This window comes from Pipra filicauda, unplaced genomic scaffold (genome assembly GCF_003945595.2).
Source record: "Pipra filicauda isolate LSUMZ 115617 unplaced genomic scaffold, ASM394559v2 scaffold405_size854913_pilon, whole genome shotgun sequence".
NCBI classification, from domain to species: domain Eukaryota; kingdom Metazoa; phylum Chordata; class Aves; order Passeriformes; family Pipridae; genus Pipra; species Pipra filicauda.
The window spans coordinates 350,789-365,928 of record NW_024104538.1 but is presented as its reverse complement, the minus strand read 5'-3'; the positions used below and the strand labels follow the sequence as shown (position 1 = coordinate 365,928).

At 40.6% G+C, this 15,140-nt stretch overlaps 1 protein-coding gene across 1 annotated transcript in view; it reads right to left on the bottom strand.

Annotated features, from left to right (window-relative positions):
- The window catches only part of DAAM2 (dishevelled associated activator of morphogenesis 2), a 201,129-nt gene extending 186,279 nt beyond the window's left edge, over positions 1-14,850 (bottom strand). The window contains exon 1 of the mRNA XM_039385331.1: positions 14,778-14,850. The gene's annotated coding sequence lies outside the window, so the exon portion shown is untranslated. The remainder of the gene's footprint in view (positions 1-14,777) is intronic.
- Between the last annotated feature and the right edge of the window lie 290 nt (positions 14,851-15,140).

The window sequence follows — 15,140 nt, the reverse complement described above, 5'->3', positions numbered from 1 at the left end:
TGCTGAGGGTACACTTGGTCCCATCATCCAGGTCATCAAGGAGGTCTCTGATCAGGCCACAGTCTACTCTCCCGAAGTCCATGGTTGTGATCCTGGTTTTTGTATTGCTCCCTCCTCTCAGGATCCTGAACTCTACCATCCCATGGTCACTGCAGCCAAAGTTACCCTTGATTTTCACACCCCCAAACCATTCTTCCTTTTTTGTAAATGCCAGAGCAACTCCTGTCTTCAGCTCAACCATTATCTGTGTTAGGAAGCTGTCATCACTCCAGAAGCCTCCCGGGTTTCTTGTGCTCTGCTCTATTGCTCTTCCAGTAGACATTGAGGAGGTTATGAGCCTCCTCGAGTTGCCTAAAGAAGGTGTCCTCTACTCACACTTCTGATATATAACAGACATCCACCAAAGCATTGATCTGGTTTATTATCCACAAGCTCTCAATTAGCTTACGGTCCATCACCACAATGAGGTAGTGTCAAGCAGATGCTATCATTGGAGAACTATTTCACAGCAACATCAGGCTCCTCCTCTGCTGCAGTTTTTCCTTTCTATGATTTCCAAGGAACACTCAGAAATGCAAAGATATTCTGTTCTGGGAGACCTCATGCCCATTTAAAGCAATACCACAGCTTAGGGTCAACTTAAAGCAGTTTCCCTGCATACCACATTTCCTTCCCAGTTTGCTGGTGTTGATATATCTTTTCCAGTCTCCAATCTTGCTGCCTGGGACTTCACCACACTGACACATGGTAGACTTGGACCTCTACCTTCCTAGAAAGAATTTCTACAAAACCTTTTCAACTCATCAATGTACAGAAACCCTTACATGGTCCTGGTTACCTTGGGGCTTTCAGCTCCCTAAAGAGCAATCCTTAGCCATGCAATTCACATGGCATTACATCTTCTCATACCTGAGTCTAAATCTAAGGTAGCTTACTCTATGACACTTGCAATTGCAACATTTTTTCATTCTGATGAACAAACTGGATTTTAACAGGTGACCAAATCTTTGTTCAGCTACATGTAACAACTATAATCTTACTTATCAAGCAGGCCTGCTTATTTCTATAGTATTACTTTTGGTATGGAGCATTGTCTGATTCTGCATTCACATCTGCATCTATCAGTGCCACAGCATCTCACTGTGTAATGAAGTGATCCTTGTTTCCACCTTCCTCACATACTATGTAAGACAACCAGGATGTAACATCTGACAAAAAGCAACAGGCATGCTTCTGTGCAATCCTCATTCATTTCAAAGAAAATTCCTGCCCAGCTGACACTAAAGCAGTGAGTGTGTGGAGTTCTAAGAAGCATTGCCTGGCACGTTATCTATATGGTGGTTTTCTCAAAAGAGCTGGCGGAGATGGAGCAGGAAAAGAGAGATTTAATGCCAAATTTCTTCACTTGATGCAAATATCAGCCCCCTTGAATAATAATTTGACATTCCTTAGCAAAGACACACTCTGCCTTTGAAATATTTACTATTCCTTTACTTTTTATAACCTTAAGAAAATTTGGGAGGAATGTGAACTGTTTTGGTTTTTGTCTTCCTATGACGGCAGAGATTTATTTATAGACAGGAACTGCAGGACAGTTCTCACGTGGCTGCTGAAAATTAAAACAACATGTAGAGTTTTGTTATGTTTTGCTTTTATGCCTTTACCGCTACAATCTCTCCCTGCGCTCCCTAAACCCTTGTTATTGTAACCGGAGCCACATTTTGCATTGCTACAATTGCAGGGTTATGTAAATTCCAAAGGCTTTAAAGGAAAGGGCCTTCAGATTCTACACAGGGACATAGGGAAGTTGACACAAACAGTTATGCCCAACATCTAGAGAGAGACAAAGGCATTTATAAATTGTCAAGAGACAGGAAGTAAGTCTCAGCCTCAGCATCAACCTGAAGTTTTCTAAACCTTTAGAACTTACTGGTTTCATTTAAATTGATTGTCCTCATTTTCAGTGTTGTGATTTGCTAAGGCCAGGCAAATTTTTTTCAGTCACTTCTGAAAATCTTCATATGTCCTCTCTCACTTTCCACCAGTGTGTACTGGTTTACCCAGGAGGGTCAACAATAGAGAGTTCTACATGTACAAAAATTTTCAGACTTGAAGAACTGTATTTTTACAGTGATGATGAAAATGTGTATGTTGAAATGCATTACTTTACTGACAATGATTTTTATACCAAAAAGAAAGTCACAATAAAAGAGAAAGACCATACTCATGAAAGTCATCAAGGTAATAAAAAGTATGCTCCTGTCTCCTTGCAAGCAGTCTTTATGGCACTTAGGGATGGGAAGAAGTGCGATACATGTTGCACATCTGTGTACTTCTGAGTAACAAAACTGTAATGCTGACACTAGGTGTGCATTTCTGTGCGGTCATGGGCAAGCCAATTCATGTTTCTGACTCTGTACTCTCTAAAAGAAGATAATAATGCCTGACTCAGACTGCATAAGCTCATCTTAGTCTCCAGTGTTTATTCAACTCATCTAAATGAGAAAAATGTTTAGTCCACTTCTCCAGTCTTGCTTCTATTTCAGTTCTAAATCACCATTAGGCAAATCATGCTTAAACCTCAGACAAAAAACTACATTACATTATTCCTGAAGTATGTGGAGGTTTTGCTCAGCATGGTGCACCTCAATCACCAGAGTGTGCTAATGAGAGCTCAGGGAAATTACTGGTTTTGTGAAAAGGTGCAGCCAGAACGCCCTAGCCAATTCAGCTGACACTATAAGAAAGAATGAGGCTGTGGTGCCACTCCAGTATGCTGCTTTCTATAACTGTTGAGTTTTCTAGGAAACCTTAAACTTATTGCAGTGGATACATTAAAAAAAAAAAAAAAAAAAAAAAAAAAAAAAAAAAAAAAAAAAAAAAAGAAAACAACGAAAAAGAGCAGGGCTTGCTGCATTCTTCACCCATATCTGGTACAGAGCCAATCGTGGTAAGTGGGAAAGAAAATGAAGAAGCACTGGCTCATACTTTGCAACCAGGTAGATCAGTGCCAAGTCAACATAAGAGCAGCATTCCAAGCAATTCCTAAGCTGTGATATTTTAAAAACAATCACTGCAGTGTAAAAAGATGCCTTCAGTAATGTACAATAATTCCTACTCCCTTGGTAGTTACCGTCACTGCACAGGTGGCAATACATATTATCATTATAAAAAGGTAGCTGTTTAAATCTTATTATGAAAGACAAGACTCATTTCTGAAGGTGCAGTTATACAAGATGCCTCCACAGCTGAGAAGTTTCTGCCAGTTTGTCATGTGTGTTTATTTACTTGGAGGCAGAACCTGCCCTTTGGAGCTCTGATGCTGACCATCCCTCTGACATTGGTCAAGTGACAATGCCTTTGCACCCACAACTCTTTTTGAAGTCAACCGGTGATGTGGATGCTCACCAATTCTGGGGAAAAAAAAAAGCCCTACAGGTCAAAGCCAAAATCTGTTTGAGTAGAGGTGTTTTGGTTCACATCATAAATTATATAAACTTTCAACACAAAAACTGTAGCACCAACAGATAAGAAATATTTTTGTAAATGTGGTCTTGTAATTGTAGCAGTATAACACAACTCCCAGATACAAAACTGGGGAGTCCAAGAGACCACCTATATTAACATTTTTTTTGGAAGAGGACAGCATCTGTGTTGAGTCAGAAACAAGCATCCATAAGACACAGAGAAACTAGAAATCAAAGCCATATTAGACTGTGTCCCTTTAATTATAAGAATATGCATATTACTGAACAAGATAAAGTACTGACCCAAACTGTTACTTTATTTCATAAGTTATGTTTTCTAATAGTTCAAACTCTTGTATTCTTTCTTCAAAGATTACTAGTTTAGTGCTCAAAAACACTGTGGAACACAGACAAGAAACTCTGATATCTTATAATATCAAATTCCTCAGATTTTGGTCTTAAACCTGAATCAAAATTGACACACACCTCTAAATGATCAGCACTGCTTTGTATAGCCTTTGGTATCTTATCCAAGTATTAAGCAAGATGGAGTTTGCTTAACTTTTGGGACCTGTGAAGTCTGCAGCCTGTAATTAATTATTGGCCAAACCAGCAACGAAGCTCCTACCTACAACTCATTAGTTTCCTTGAGTTGACAAAGCCCTTCCAATAGATACTGCTTGGCTCAGCACAATTAGCAAAGCAAGCAGGACAAGGGGCTGTTTAGTCATCTCTGACATATTTTACAGCAGAGAATTTCCAATAGCTGACACAGGTCAAGCAAGGTAAAAAAAAAAATCAGAAAATACTAATAAATATAACCACACAGACTTTTGACACATCGGACAAACCAAATAAAGTAGAAGTCTAAAGAAATTCTCCTACTGATTCTAAATGACAGTAAGAAAATAAAAGGCCTGTGTAGCCCAGTGGTTCAATGTGGTCAGGTATAATTAGGCCATATTAGGTCCTTGGGACTATGACTATGACACTCCTCTCCCAGTTAAAGAAAGGAGGACAAAAGAAATGAACGTATGTAAACATATGGATAGAAGGTACTTAGTAAAAAAACTGTGAACCAAACCAAACTGAGAAAACACCTCCCATAAGCAAGAGAAACAGAATTAGAACAGTTCAGTTGGAAGGCACCCACAATAATCAGCTAGTCCAACTGCCTGATTGCTTTAATGCTCTCTAATGACACAACACAGGTGAGCTGCAAAAGGCAGACTTGTGTTGTCCTCTCTCCCTGCTGCAATCAGCTACACCCAAAAATATCTGCAGGGAAAATGACATCTGACACAGCCATGGTAAAAATGACCCAAACTAAGAAATGGCAACTCTGAGGCTGTGGGAAAGTCTGCAAACAAATCACTGGGTGTGTCAGATACACAGACGCTAATATAATGCAGTGATTACTATGTCTCTGCTCAGTGAATATGTAAAAGTGAGCTTGGTGTTTCAAGAGCCATGCACAGTGACCGATGAACAAACTCCAGCCTGAGTGCATTTGCCTGGGAGCAGTGCAACATTTGCTGTGACTCTGAAGCTTCATGGGACACTCATATATCACTGAAGCCCAGAGATGATAAACAAACCCAGCATGGCATCTTATTCTACATGGAGACTTTTTAGACTGCTTCTAAGTACCACAGAACTGGGAAAACTGCTTCTACAACACCTGTGAGTGAATTTCTCCGTGAGCTTCACTGAGGTTACAGGGCTCATTATTCCCCACCCTGTTAGTGTGACGAGATGCAGTGCATACGATCCACATTAAATAGCAGAATCCAGCCCTAGAAACAAGCCTCCAAAATTCTGGTGAGAAGCTTTAAAATTCCAAAGGCAACAAATATAGGAACCTAGAGAGCTCATGAATTTAGGGTCGCAGAGATGGAACAGGAGACCTAGAAAATAAAGCTTATACATCCATGCAGCCTGGGCCACTCCTTTACAAGCAAGTAAATAGATAGATAGATAGATAGATAGATAGATAGATAACACACTGGAAAGCACAAACCCCAAGTTAATGTCAGGGGTCAGCCATCAGAAGCAAGCTTAAGATTAACAATAGAATAATTCCTAATGGAAGTCAGAGAGTTTTTCCCATTTCCCTGGAGGCGTTGCCCCCCAGTCTGGCACCAAACTGCCCAGCTCCCTCTAGCTCCTTTGTGAATTGTTTATTCCTGAAGGAGCTAAAGAATCCCAAGAGACCATGACCAATGAGGGCTCAAAGAAAAAATGACACTTGCCTATCTCTCCCCTTCACTGTGTAACCACTTAGCATTAAGTACCCAGAATTGAACACAGCCTTCCTAGCGTTGTTTCATCATAGCTCAGAGACATGTTTCCTCAGCAGCCTGTTTGGATCAAAGACTTAAGGCAACATCTCTGAAAGAAAAGAAAAGGCAAAACACAGAGAGGACTTTTTTGTCATGTGCTTCCATTTTAATTTGCTGCACTCCCACATGTCGCCAGAGCCTGTAGGGTGGTCAGTTGGGTTCTGGGTCATGTGCATTCATGGCAGTATAAGACTACAAGGTCATCATGTCCTGTTCCCTACAATCACAAACAACTGTGTAATAGACATGTAGTCCAGCAGACTGTACAGCACATTTATTCCAATACTGTCTCATATTAACATGAGCCTTTTCAAGTGACCACTGAGAAACAATTAGATAAATTTTCCAGTCTGAAGTAAGCCAGCCATTTTCATACTTAGTTTAAAGCAGGTGGCAGTGACAAATCAGATATTGCATTTTACAGAAGTATAATATCATCTCCCTGGCCTCTGATTCTAGAAATCATAAGTTAGTCCACTCCGTGGATAAAAATAAATAAAGCTACAGATATTTCTGATATATGTCAAAATGAGAAAAAAATATTGATATGTATGTAATCTGAATTGTATGTTGATATATCTTGAAGAAATCGAGGCCAGTAATTGAAAAACACACACTCAAACTCATGAAGTGGCATTCTTATACTGTTTCTTAATAAAACTACAGTGATACCATATGAAAATGTTAATATATTATGATAGGTCAACTCTAGCTTGTATTTACAGCTAGTATTTTCTTAGATAAGGCTCCCATTTCACAGTAGCTTAGCTACACACTAACAGATGTGTAAATGAGAAAGAGTACGGGTCCCTGGAGATGTCCCAATAGATGTGAACATACTAAACATCACCACTGAAAATAAGCAGGGGATGAGGCAGTGAGTAGTTGCTTGCTAAATTTTGCCTCTGATTAAACATAAAATGTGTCATGAACGGCATAGCAGGACATTTATAGCTTAACACATCTCCCCCAGCAGGTACATGAAGCTATTCTAGATAAGCCCAGACACAGCTGGAAAACAATTCATGGGTCCCCCAAGGAAAATTTCACCTAGTCAGAAAATGCATCTGTTTTTCTCCCTATAACTTTGTAATGGTGAGTGCCAAAGACTTCATAACATTCACACAGACTGCCTGAATCCTGCTGATGATGAAAGGCTAAGGTCAAGCTTTGTACTTCTGTCATTGGCAACACATTTCAGGACCTCTATAACAGAGCCAGAGAGATTCACTCATTGGGATGCCTGACCCACAGGGCAGTAAAAGTATGAAACAAGCAATGAGGGCAAGTTCATATCTCAGTAGGGCACAGTTGGAAGACAGTTCATACTGGCAGGGCCCTCGCATGGTTATTACTCTATCCCTGCATAACAGTGCAGGAGGATGCTGACAGATCAGAGCACAGGCGAGAACAAAACCAACCGTCTCTCTGTGCACTCAGTTAGAAACAGTTTAATTGGTTCCCGCTGTATACACGGCTGCAAAAGTAGCAAAGGACTGAAGTTCCCTCATGTTTGGTCAAGATCTTGCTTTCTTTCATCTGTTGTGCAGATGCTGATGGGGGTCGCCTGCCTGGAAGGGGTCAGGATTCTGCCAAAGGGATTTAAGCAAGGTACTCACAGTCCAGGCATCCCAGCCTAATGGTCAGTGAGTCAGTGAGAAAACCAAGACTGTCTGCACTAGTGGATGGCTCCATTCCTGATAACGTTTGTAAGGAAGAATGATATCCTGGCAAACCCTCTCCACACATGTGTGCTGTTTTATCTAACAAATAAACCCATTTGGCTTAGTAGGGTAGTTCTCTTACAATCAGTATCAGCAGTACCTCAGTTCCATATTCTCAGTACAGGCAAAAACCTAAATGAAGGGTGGAGAGTAGGAGCAAGAAGAATCGGGACTTGTAACTATAGGCTCTGGGAAGCAAAAACACAGATATGGGGGAGGAAGTAAGAAAGGGGAGAAGTATCCACTCTGTAGTAGGGTGATACACTTGCATTCTGGGAGAAATATGATTTTGGTGAATATATGGCTTGTCTACCAGGCAGGAGGCTAAGTGCAACATAATAATAAAGATGTCATATATTTTAGTTTAACTGCTATGGCTTTGCAACATTAATACTTGAGAGGACATAAAGTTACCTGAAAAAAAATGGGTCTCTAACCTATCTGCAGTGTGAGTACTCACATGATAGTACAGACTCTGATAACTTTGCATCTAAAAAGCTGTGCCTTGGTTTTCCAAAATGCTAAATCCATTAGTATTGGTAAAGTGCCTGGAATTTTCCAAAGGAAAGCTCTGAACGCAAAGAATAAATTGCTAACTCTATGTACCACACATATGTGACTTATCCTCACATGTTTATATAGTATATGATTGCAGACAATAAAATATTCTGATCATTTAATTCCTACTGGGTGAATAGGAACAGTCCATTGACATTGACCCAGCCCTATCAGAAACAATCCGCCTAATGGTCATAAAATACCCACAGCATTTGGAGTTTGATCTTAAACCAGTGGAAAGTACAGAATTTGCTGTATTGTAGGCCGATGATTTATTGATTACATGTTTTTAGAGGGACTGGACTGTTGTAACATACTTGGGGGAAAAAATAGCTTCATGTTAGAGGGAAATCACATTACACCTCTGGAAGAGTCCAGGAAACTTCTGTGCACAGATCAGCAGAAGCAAAGATGCTTGTACAGTTCCACAGTTGTTTCATTCCTTCTTGAAAAGGTTGTTCACTTCGACCTGACAAGGAAAGGAGCAGAATTGGCAGGCTAATGCAGAACAACATGGAATTCCCACGTATTTCTGTCACAGCCTTCTGAAGGTTTGAAAGAAAACAGATGGCAGTCAGTACAGGACCAAGAGCGTGCAAAGAGATTAACGATTTTTCAAGACCAGCATGAAACATTTTAAAATAGCCTATTTTTTTTATTTTTAAAGCACAGAGCTTTCCTGGAAAATGGAAGAACCAAAATATTTGTTAGTTATGAAAATATCAGCAATAATCATAGTATTAATGAGTAAGCCTGTAAAAAGTGTTTAGATTTAGAGAAATGTTTAAATGCAAAAGAAAATACAAAACATTTCCAAAAAATAACTGGAGGGGGTTAGCAAATTAAATCTTTTCCACAAAAAAATTGTCACTGCTTGTAATCCACTTTTCAACCACTGGACAAGGAGAGATGCTGATCCTTTTTTTAATATCCAAAAGACAGAGACAACACTAAAAATAAAGGTGTAGTTTCTTCACATGTATTCTTGATACTTAACTCCAAAATGTGAATAAGTTTCCAGAGGTTTGTGATGCAACTGGTCAGGTTCTTCAGCCCACATTTTACATATATGACTGTTTCTACCCTGCAGAATAGCTGAAACATTAGAGGATCTTCACAGTGTTTTCTTTCTCAAAGACCACAGGAATATAAAAGTGACTAAAAAGAGTCAGAAGTCCATCTAAACCATTACCCTATCTTCAAGTAATGGTCAGCTGCAGATGGTTAGAGAAAGGATATAAAAATACCATATATAGTCTAATCCTACCCCTCCTCAATCTTTTTAGTTGTTTAGGACTTGGAGATGGGAGTACAGCCAGATTATCATGTTTAATAGCTACCAGCAGACCTGTCCTCCAAGATTTTTCATTTCTTCCCACAGCTTTGTCTTAGGAGAAGAGAATATTGACATGTGATATGAAACTCCTGAAATGTATTCTTGCATGACTTCTTCACAATAAAGCCAACCTGGATTGTACTCCTTGGCCGAAATGTTCCTTCTCCTTTGTGTGTGTGTGTTTGTATATTTAGTTTATGAAAATGTCCCAAGAACACATCTTCAGATCAGATCTTAAGAAGTTAAATTGGCCTGACCACATTATTTAAAGATGAACAGGGGACTGTGAAAGTTTCCATCTCTTAAGACTTCAGAGCTCAGTAATTCAATTCTTTAAACAGTTAAAAACATTGCCCCTCCAAGCAGCAAACAAAATGCAAAGCCCCCCAAATCAGGCCACTTCACTGCCTTGAATAATAAAAGCTATATCAGTAAAAATGAGTCCTTGTTTATGCCTCCTTTAAAAAAGAAATATACCAAGGAGACAGAATAGAGTTGTTGGGTCTCACAAATCAGCTTTGTCCCCAGTTCAAAGAAGAGCTGGGCTGGCACATAGGTTGCCTGGATTTAAGTCATCTTGGGACAAAGCGAAGAGAAAAATACTCTTCAGCAAAAGCAAATATGAACTTAAAAGTTCATGAGCAGAAATACCAACTTCAGTGATTATTACTGGGAAGTCAGTAAGCACTTGTTATTCAGGGAAGAAGCCCATTTCTCTCTGGCTGCCAAAGTTTTTCTCAGTTACTCAAGGTTACCTCTAATTCCATTTTCACGCAGTCTAAACACATCCTTCTGATTTCCTGGTCCCACTCCTTGAATTCCAGTAAGCCTTCTGATCTCCTCCATTTCTACCTTCTTTCTACCTTAGGTCTTTAATTTGTAACTCCAGAGAAACCTTATAACTTTTATAAGCCTGCCATACTCTCAGAATAACTTTTTTACTAAATCCAAAACCCCCAAGTTTTCCTGGTCAGATTTGTTACTCCGTGTTGTCCCAAGTCTATAAAACTACTATTAGAAGACATTAGCTGACACCATAGAGATCACCAGAGAGACCAAAATCTCAAGTGTTGAAATACCATGTGGAAACTGAAAATATAAATCTAATATGGAGCACAAACTTTGGGCAGCAAACAAAGCAGATGCAAAGCCTCAGGGAGGGAAAAGCCTGTTTAAGCATTGTCAAGTAAGTACACATTTAACACACAGCACTAAGACAGTTTGAGGCTATACTACCAATAGCACTGCTCAGGCTGTGATGTGTTCATGGGCATGTGGCTACGTAGTTCTCAGCAAATCAAAGCTGGGTACATTCTGGACATGTCAAGAAAAACAGAACATGAGTACAGGACTGACATACCAGAGGTCATGGGAGCTTCTGGCAACATGGGACACATTCCTCTGTGACTTCTACTGCTGTAAAACATCAGTAGCTCTACTGACCTTCAGAGAGTTACACTGCTGTAAAAAGTATGTGAGAAGAATCAAATGCACTGTGTAGATTTGCTCAAGTCCCTCGGCCAGCATTTCAAAAACAGCTTATAATTTTGGCTGTCTCAACTTTTGAGTGTCTTGGTGTCTTGAAAGACACTAAAAATAAAGAGCCAAAATTACAGGTTACTTTGCACAATTTGGGCCTCAGTTTCTCTGGACCAAATTCTGGTGTTACTTCGACTTATTTATAATTGAAGCATGAAATAAGTTTCTTGAACAATACAGAGGTACAGAAAACTTTGACTAGTACAGATGAGAGAAGACTTGCACTCTCTGTGTCTCACTCAAGTCACTTACTATCAGTATGAAGATGCTGGGCTAAATTCTCAGCTGGGACATATTTGTGATAGCTACACTGGAGCCTCCATACCTATATTCAGTGGCTGAGAATCCAACCCAATAAATCCCATTTAACTAATTTACATAGCATCATGAAATTTAATACCTACACAGAGCTTGGAAAATAACAAATCCTCTGCCTGATAATGACTCAGAGTTGTGACAAACAGAAGTAACTTCACTGTTAGGTGGAATTGCAGAAATATGAGAAATTAATCAGACCAACTGCATGTTAATATATATATTGAAAACTAGCAGTTTTCTGCACATGCCTCAGTTTAAAGGAGTGTGATATTAGGGAGAACAACTGGTAAATGGAAAAGCCACACAAGACACCACTGTCAATAACCAACAAAACAAAAAGCATGGGAAAATACATGTAAACGCTTTCATCCAATGAAAATCAGAGAGGTCAGCTTTCTTTTAATTTAGGAACATGCTGTGCTTGCCCGGGGGCTTCAGGGGCAGGGAAGGGAAAGAGGGTCAGTTCTCCATAGGACTGACCCAGGTTTGAAAATTCACAGCAATTAAAGTGCTGAAAGCCAAACCTCCCACACATCCTTCCCCTAAGTGTCAGGAAATAGTGTCCCCTGATTGCTCAATCTCTAAGTCAGATGGCTGGCCTGGAGGGACTGGATGGGTTTCTGGGATTCCATTGGACCCTGGGGGAATTTTATGTCAACTAAAGCAGATGGAGCAAAACCAAACTATGTGGGAGATGCCTTCAAGATGCTGTTCAGCTCTTGCTGAGCTTCCCTGCCAATGAAGTACAGTCAGTGCACACCATGTCTGGACGGACTTTGCAAGAAAACTTTCTGTGACTGATTTCAAGATGAACAGAATTACACGTATGGAGCACAACTAAAATAAACAGCAGCGATAGCAGCAGACAAGTGATACAGTGTTGTAAAGCCACTAGGATATCCAGGGAATTTGCTTACTCAGCTCTGTGAAACCATGAGACTACACTTCATAACACATAATATAGACTTTTAAAACCTCAGGGTTGCACTGTGACTGTCATAAGCTCCAACACTGAAAAGCTGTCTGCCTTGTCCATATTGTGTTTGTTTCTCTTGCTTCCAGGGTCAGTGTCCACCAGTAGTAGAACCAGCAATTTCCCAACTGGTATAACCTCGTCCAAACTCTGATGAGAGGTCCTGAGAGAAAACCCATGCATTCTCATTAGAACTAAATTTATCTCCTGCCAGATCAATATCTCCTTCCCCATTTCTCCTCCCATCCTTCCACTCAGTGTGCAACTTTCCTGTTGAAACACAACAGCCCACGAGGAATTTCCAGACTTGCAAACCCCTGCAGGTACTGTTGCTTACAAGTGGGATGCTGAGCTGGAGGACAGAGAGAAGACTAATGAAACAGAAGAGAAGCAGTCAGATTAGAATACCCCAAATATGGAATTATCTCCTCCTTAGCTTCTTTTCTCACCCTCTCAGCTTTCAGCAGTTTTCTATATATTCATCCTGTATTGCCCAATGCACTTCAGACAGACTAACTGCTGAACCAGATAAAAAGTGTCTGTGGGTCCCAGACACTTGTCTTGGTTGTGACAGCTCTCAAGTTTTTATTGGGGCATATAGGTTTCTAACAAGTTACTACATCCCTTAAGGATTTTTCTTTAGTTTTACATCTCCAGTCAATATTGTTAAGAAAATAAAGCAGCTTCTTTAAAAGGAGATGCTAGGCTACTGGAAACAAAACCTGACGAGAAATAAATTGCAGAGAGGAAAAGAATTCTAATATGTCACCGTAAAGCAGCTCAGATCCCAACACAATATCTTCCAAATCTGGAGACTTCACTTCCAAATTATATCTCTGCAGGATGTGCATTTGAGACTGCATTACACCATGCAGTCAGTATAGTTGTTTTTCCTCCTGCTCATGCTTGGCATGGCATGGCATGGCATCTTTTAGTGGGGATTAGACCTTGAACATCTGCCTCCATTACATTAGCCAGCACAGTAGTTACATCACCCTATAGTTACTTTCAGCACAGCTAACTAAACTTGCTCAATTTAATTTTGCAGTGGAGATCCTTGTAAAACTCCCTCCTCCCAGTCCGCACTTTTCCTCCTTTGCTTCCTTCTCCCTGCCCCAACAACCCAACAACCACTCTGCCACCCTCAAAAGGAAAAGTATTCACAGACTTACTCCATTATCAGAACAGCTCAATGCAGGGAACCTTGACTTGCAGCCTTTCTTGTGACAGCTTGTTGGCTGGAGCCAATTGCTAACAGCATGGTGCATTGTACTATGCAATTCACATGGCTCCTGCTCCTCAGCCCAGCTTTGTGTTTATGCTGAAGGGCATCATCTCTCCTTCCAGCAATTGCACGGGCCAACAACGCTCCTGCTGGCAAAGAGCTTTCTGCAGTTACAAGTGCTTGCTAAGTGTGTCAGCTTCACACAGGAGGCATCAAACTGTTCCACACACTTGGGGAAGCAAGCTGTTTCTGTCATGGGTCTCATTACAGAGGATGCCAATGAAGATGACAGCTGTGGAGGCAGCTGTCCCCAGAACTGCTCCCATCTCTGCTTGAGGAATGAAGAAGGCACATCCAGGTGTGAGGTGGGGGAGGAAAGGTTAATTAAATGAATGCAGCACAGAATTTTAATTGGAAATAAATACAGCTGTATGCCCCACTGAAAACAACACCTACTTAAAGAGTAGGTTTGGGAATCTCTGGACTATCGAAGTTAAAAAAAAATTACTAAGAATTTTACTTGGGACTTGGACCATGTGTCTGTATCAGCACCTCTGCAAGTTTTACACAGGGAAATTCTCCTTGTAGTAGCTGACTTATTCATGTATTACCTTTTTACAGCTAGGTCTTGGATGTGAGAGATACCTCTCCTCTGTGGAAGCAGTGGTTTCTTTGGAAAGCCCTTAGTATCGAGTGAGTACAGGCTCAAGGTACTAAATTTGTCAGATTTAGTCAAGTGAATCCTCATACCTGTGTTAGGATGTGTTATTTTCAGCAGCCTGGCACACAGAGTGGGATAGGACTTCATTGTCGGGGCCAGGATATTGCCCATCATCTTCAAAAGAAAAGATGAACTTCTTGCTGCACAGTATGGCAGGGTATTAAGAGTTAAAAAAGAAATCCCACATTGTGGAGTTGCCTAAGGAAGTTGGGTTTTGACTAAGGCTTATTTGGGATTTTGTTTTCCTGCTACCAGAACATGAACTAGCTGATTTTCAGTTAATTTCATAGTCTTCCAAAGATATGACCTTCCCCTCCTCTCTCTCCTTAGACCTTTCTCATCCCATCACCTCCATCCACAGACAGAAGAGTGCAAATGCCTGCACTGTCAGCCCCTGCATACCTTTGGGAGATGCAATCAAGCGAAACCTGAATCTGTATGCTGCCAAGCTGGCTTCAGGATATTTCAGAGAAGGGGAAAAAAAAAAGAAAATAAAAAAAAGCCATACTTGCAGGGATTTGTTCTTGCAAACAAGCAAAAACTTGAAAAGATTTCCTGCAGCGGCTGCACTTACACTGTAGTACCCGTGTCTCTGCGTGGATCCTCTCTGTTCTGCAGTCCCGTAATCCACACAGAAATGCTTGTGCTGCTCCTCTCTCTGGCACTGCTGCTGTAGTGAGACTGGAACTGCTGAACACTTTCAGACCATCCTTTCTCTCCAAATCCTCTGACGTCAGACAGCCTGTAAGAGATATTTATGGAATGAACAATCTAAAAGTTTCTCTAGGTAGAGTTCAGACTGCAGTTTGGGGGGAATCTGTAATTTTTACACTCTTGGATAGAAAACCCCTCCCAGGGGGGTCAGGGAGGAAACAGTTGGGAACCACAGATGTGGTTGTATAAGTCTCTGGCAAAAGACAATCCCTGTACTTTTCTG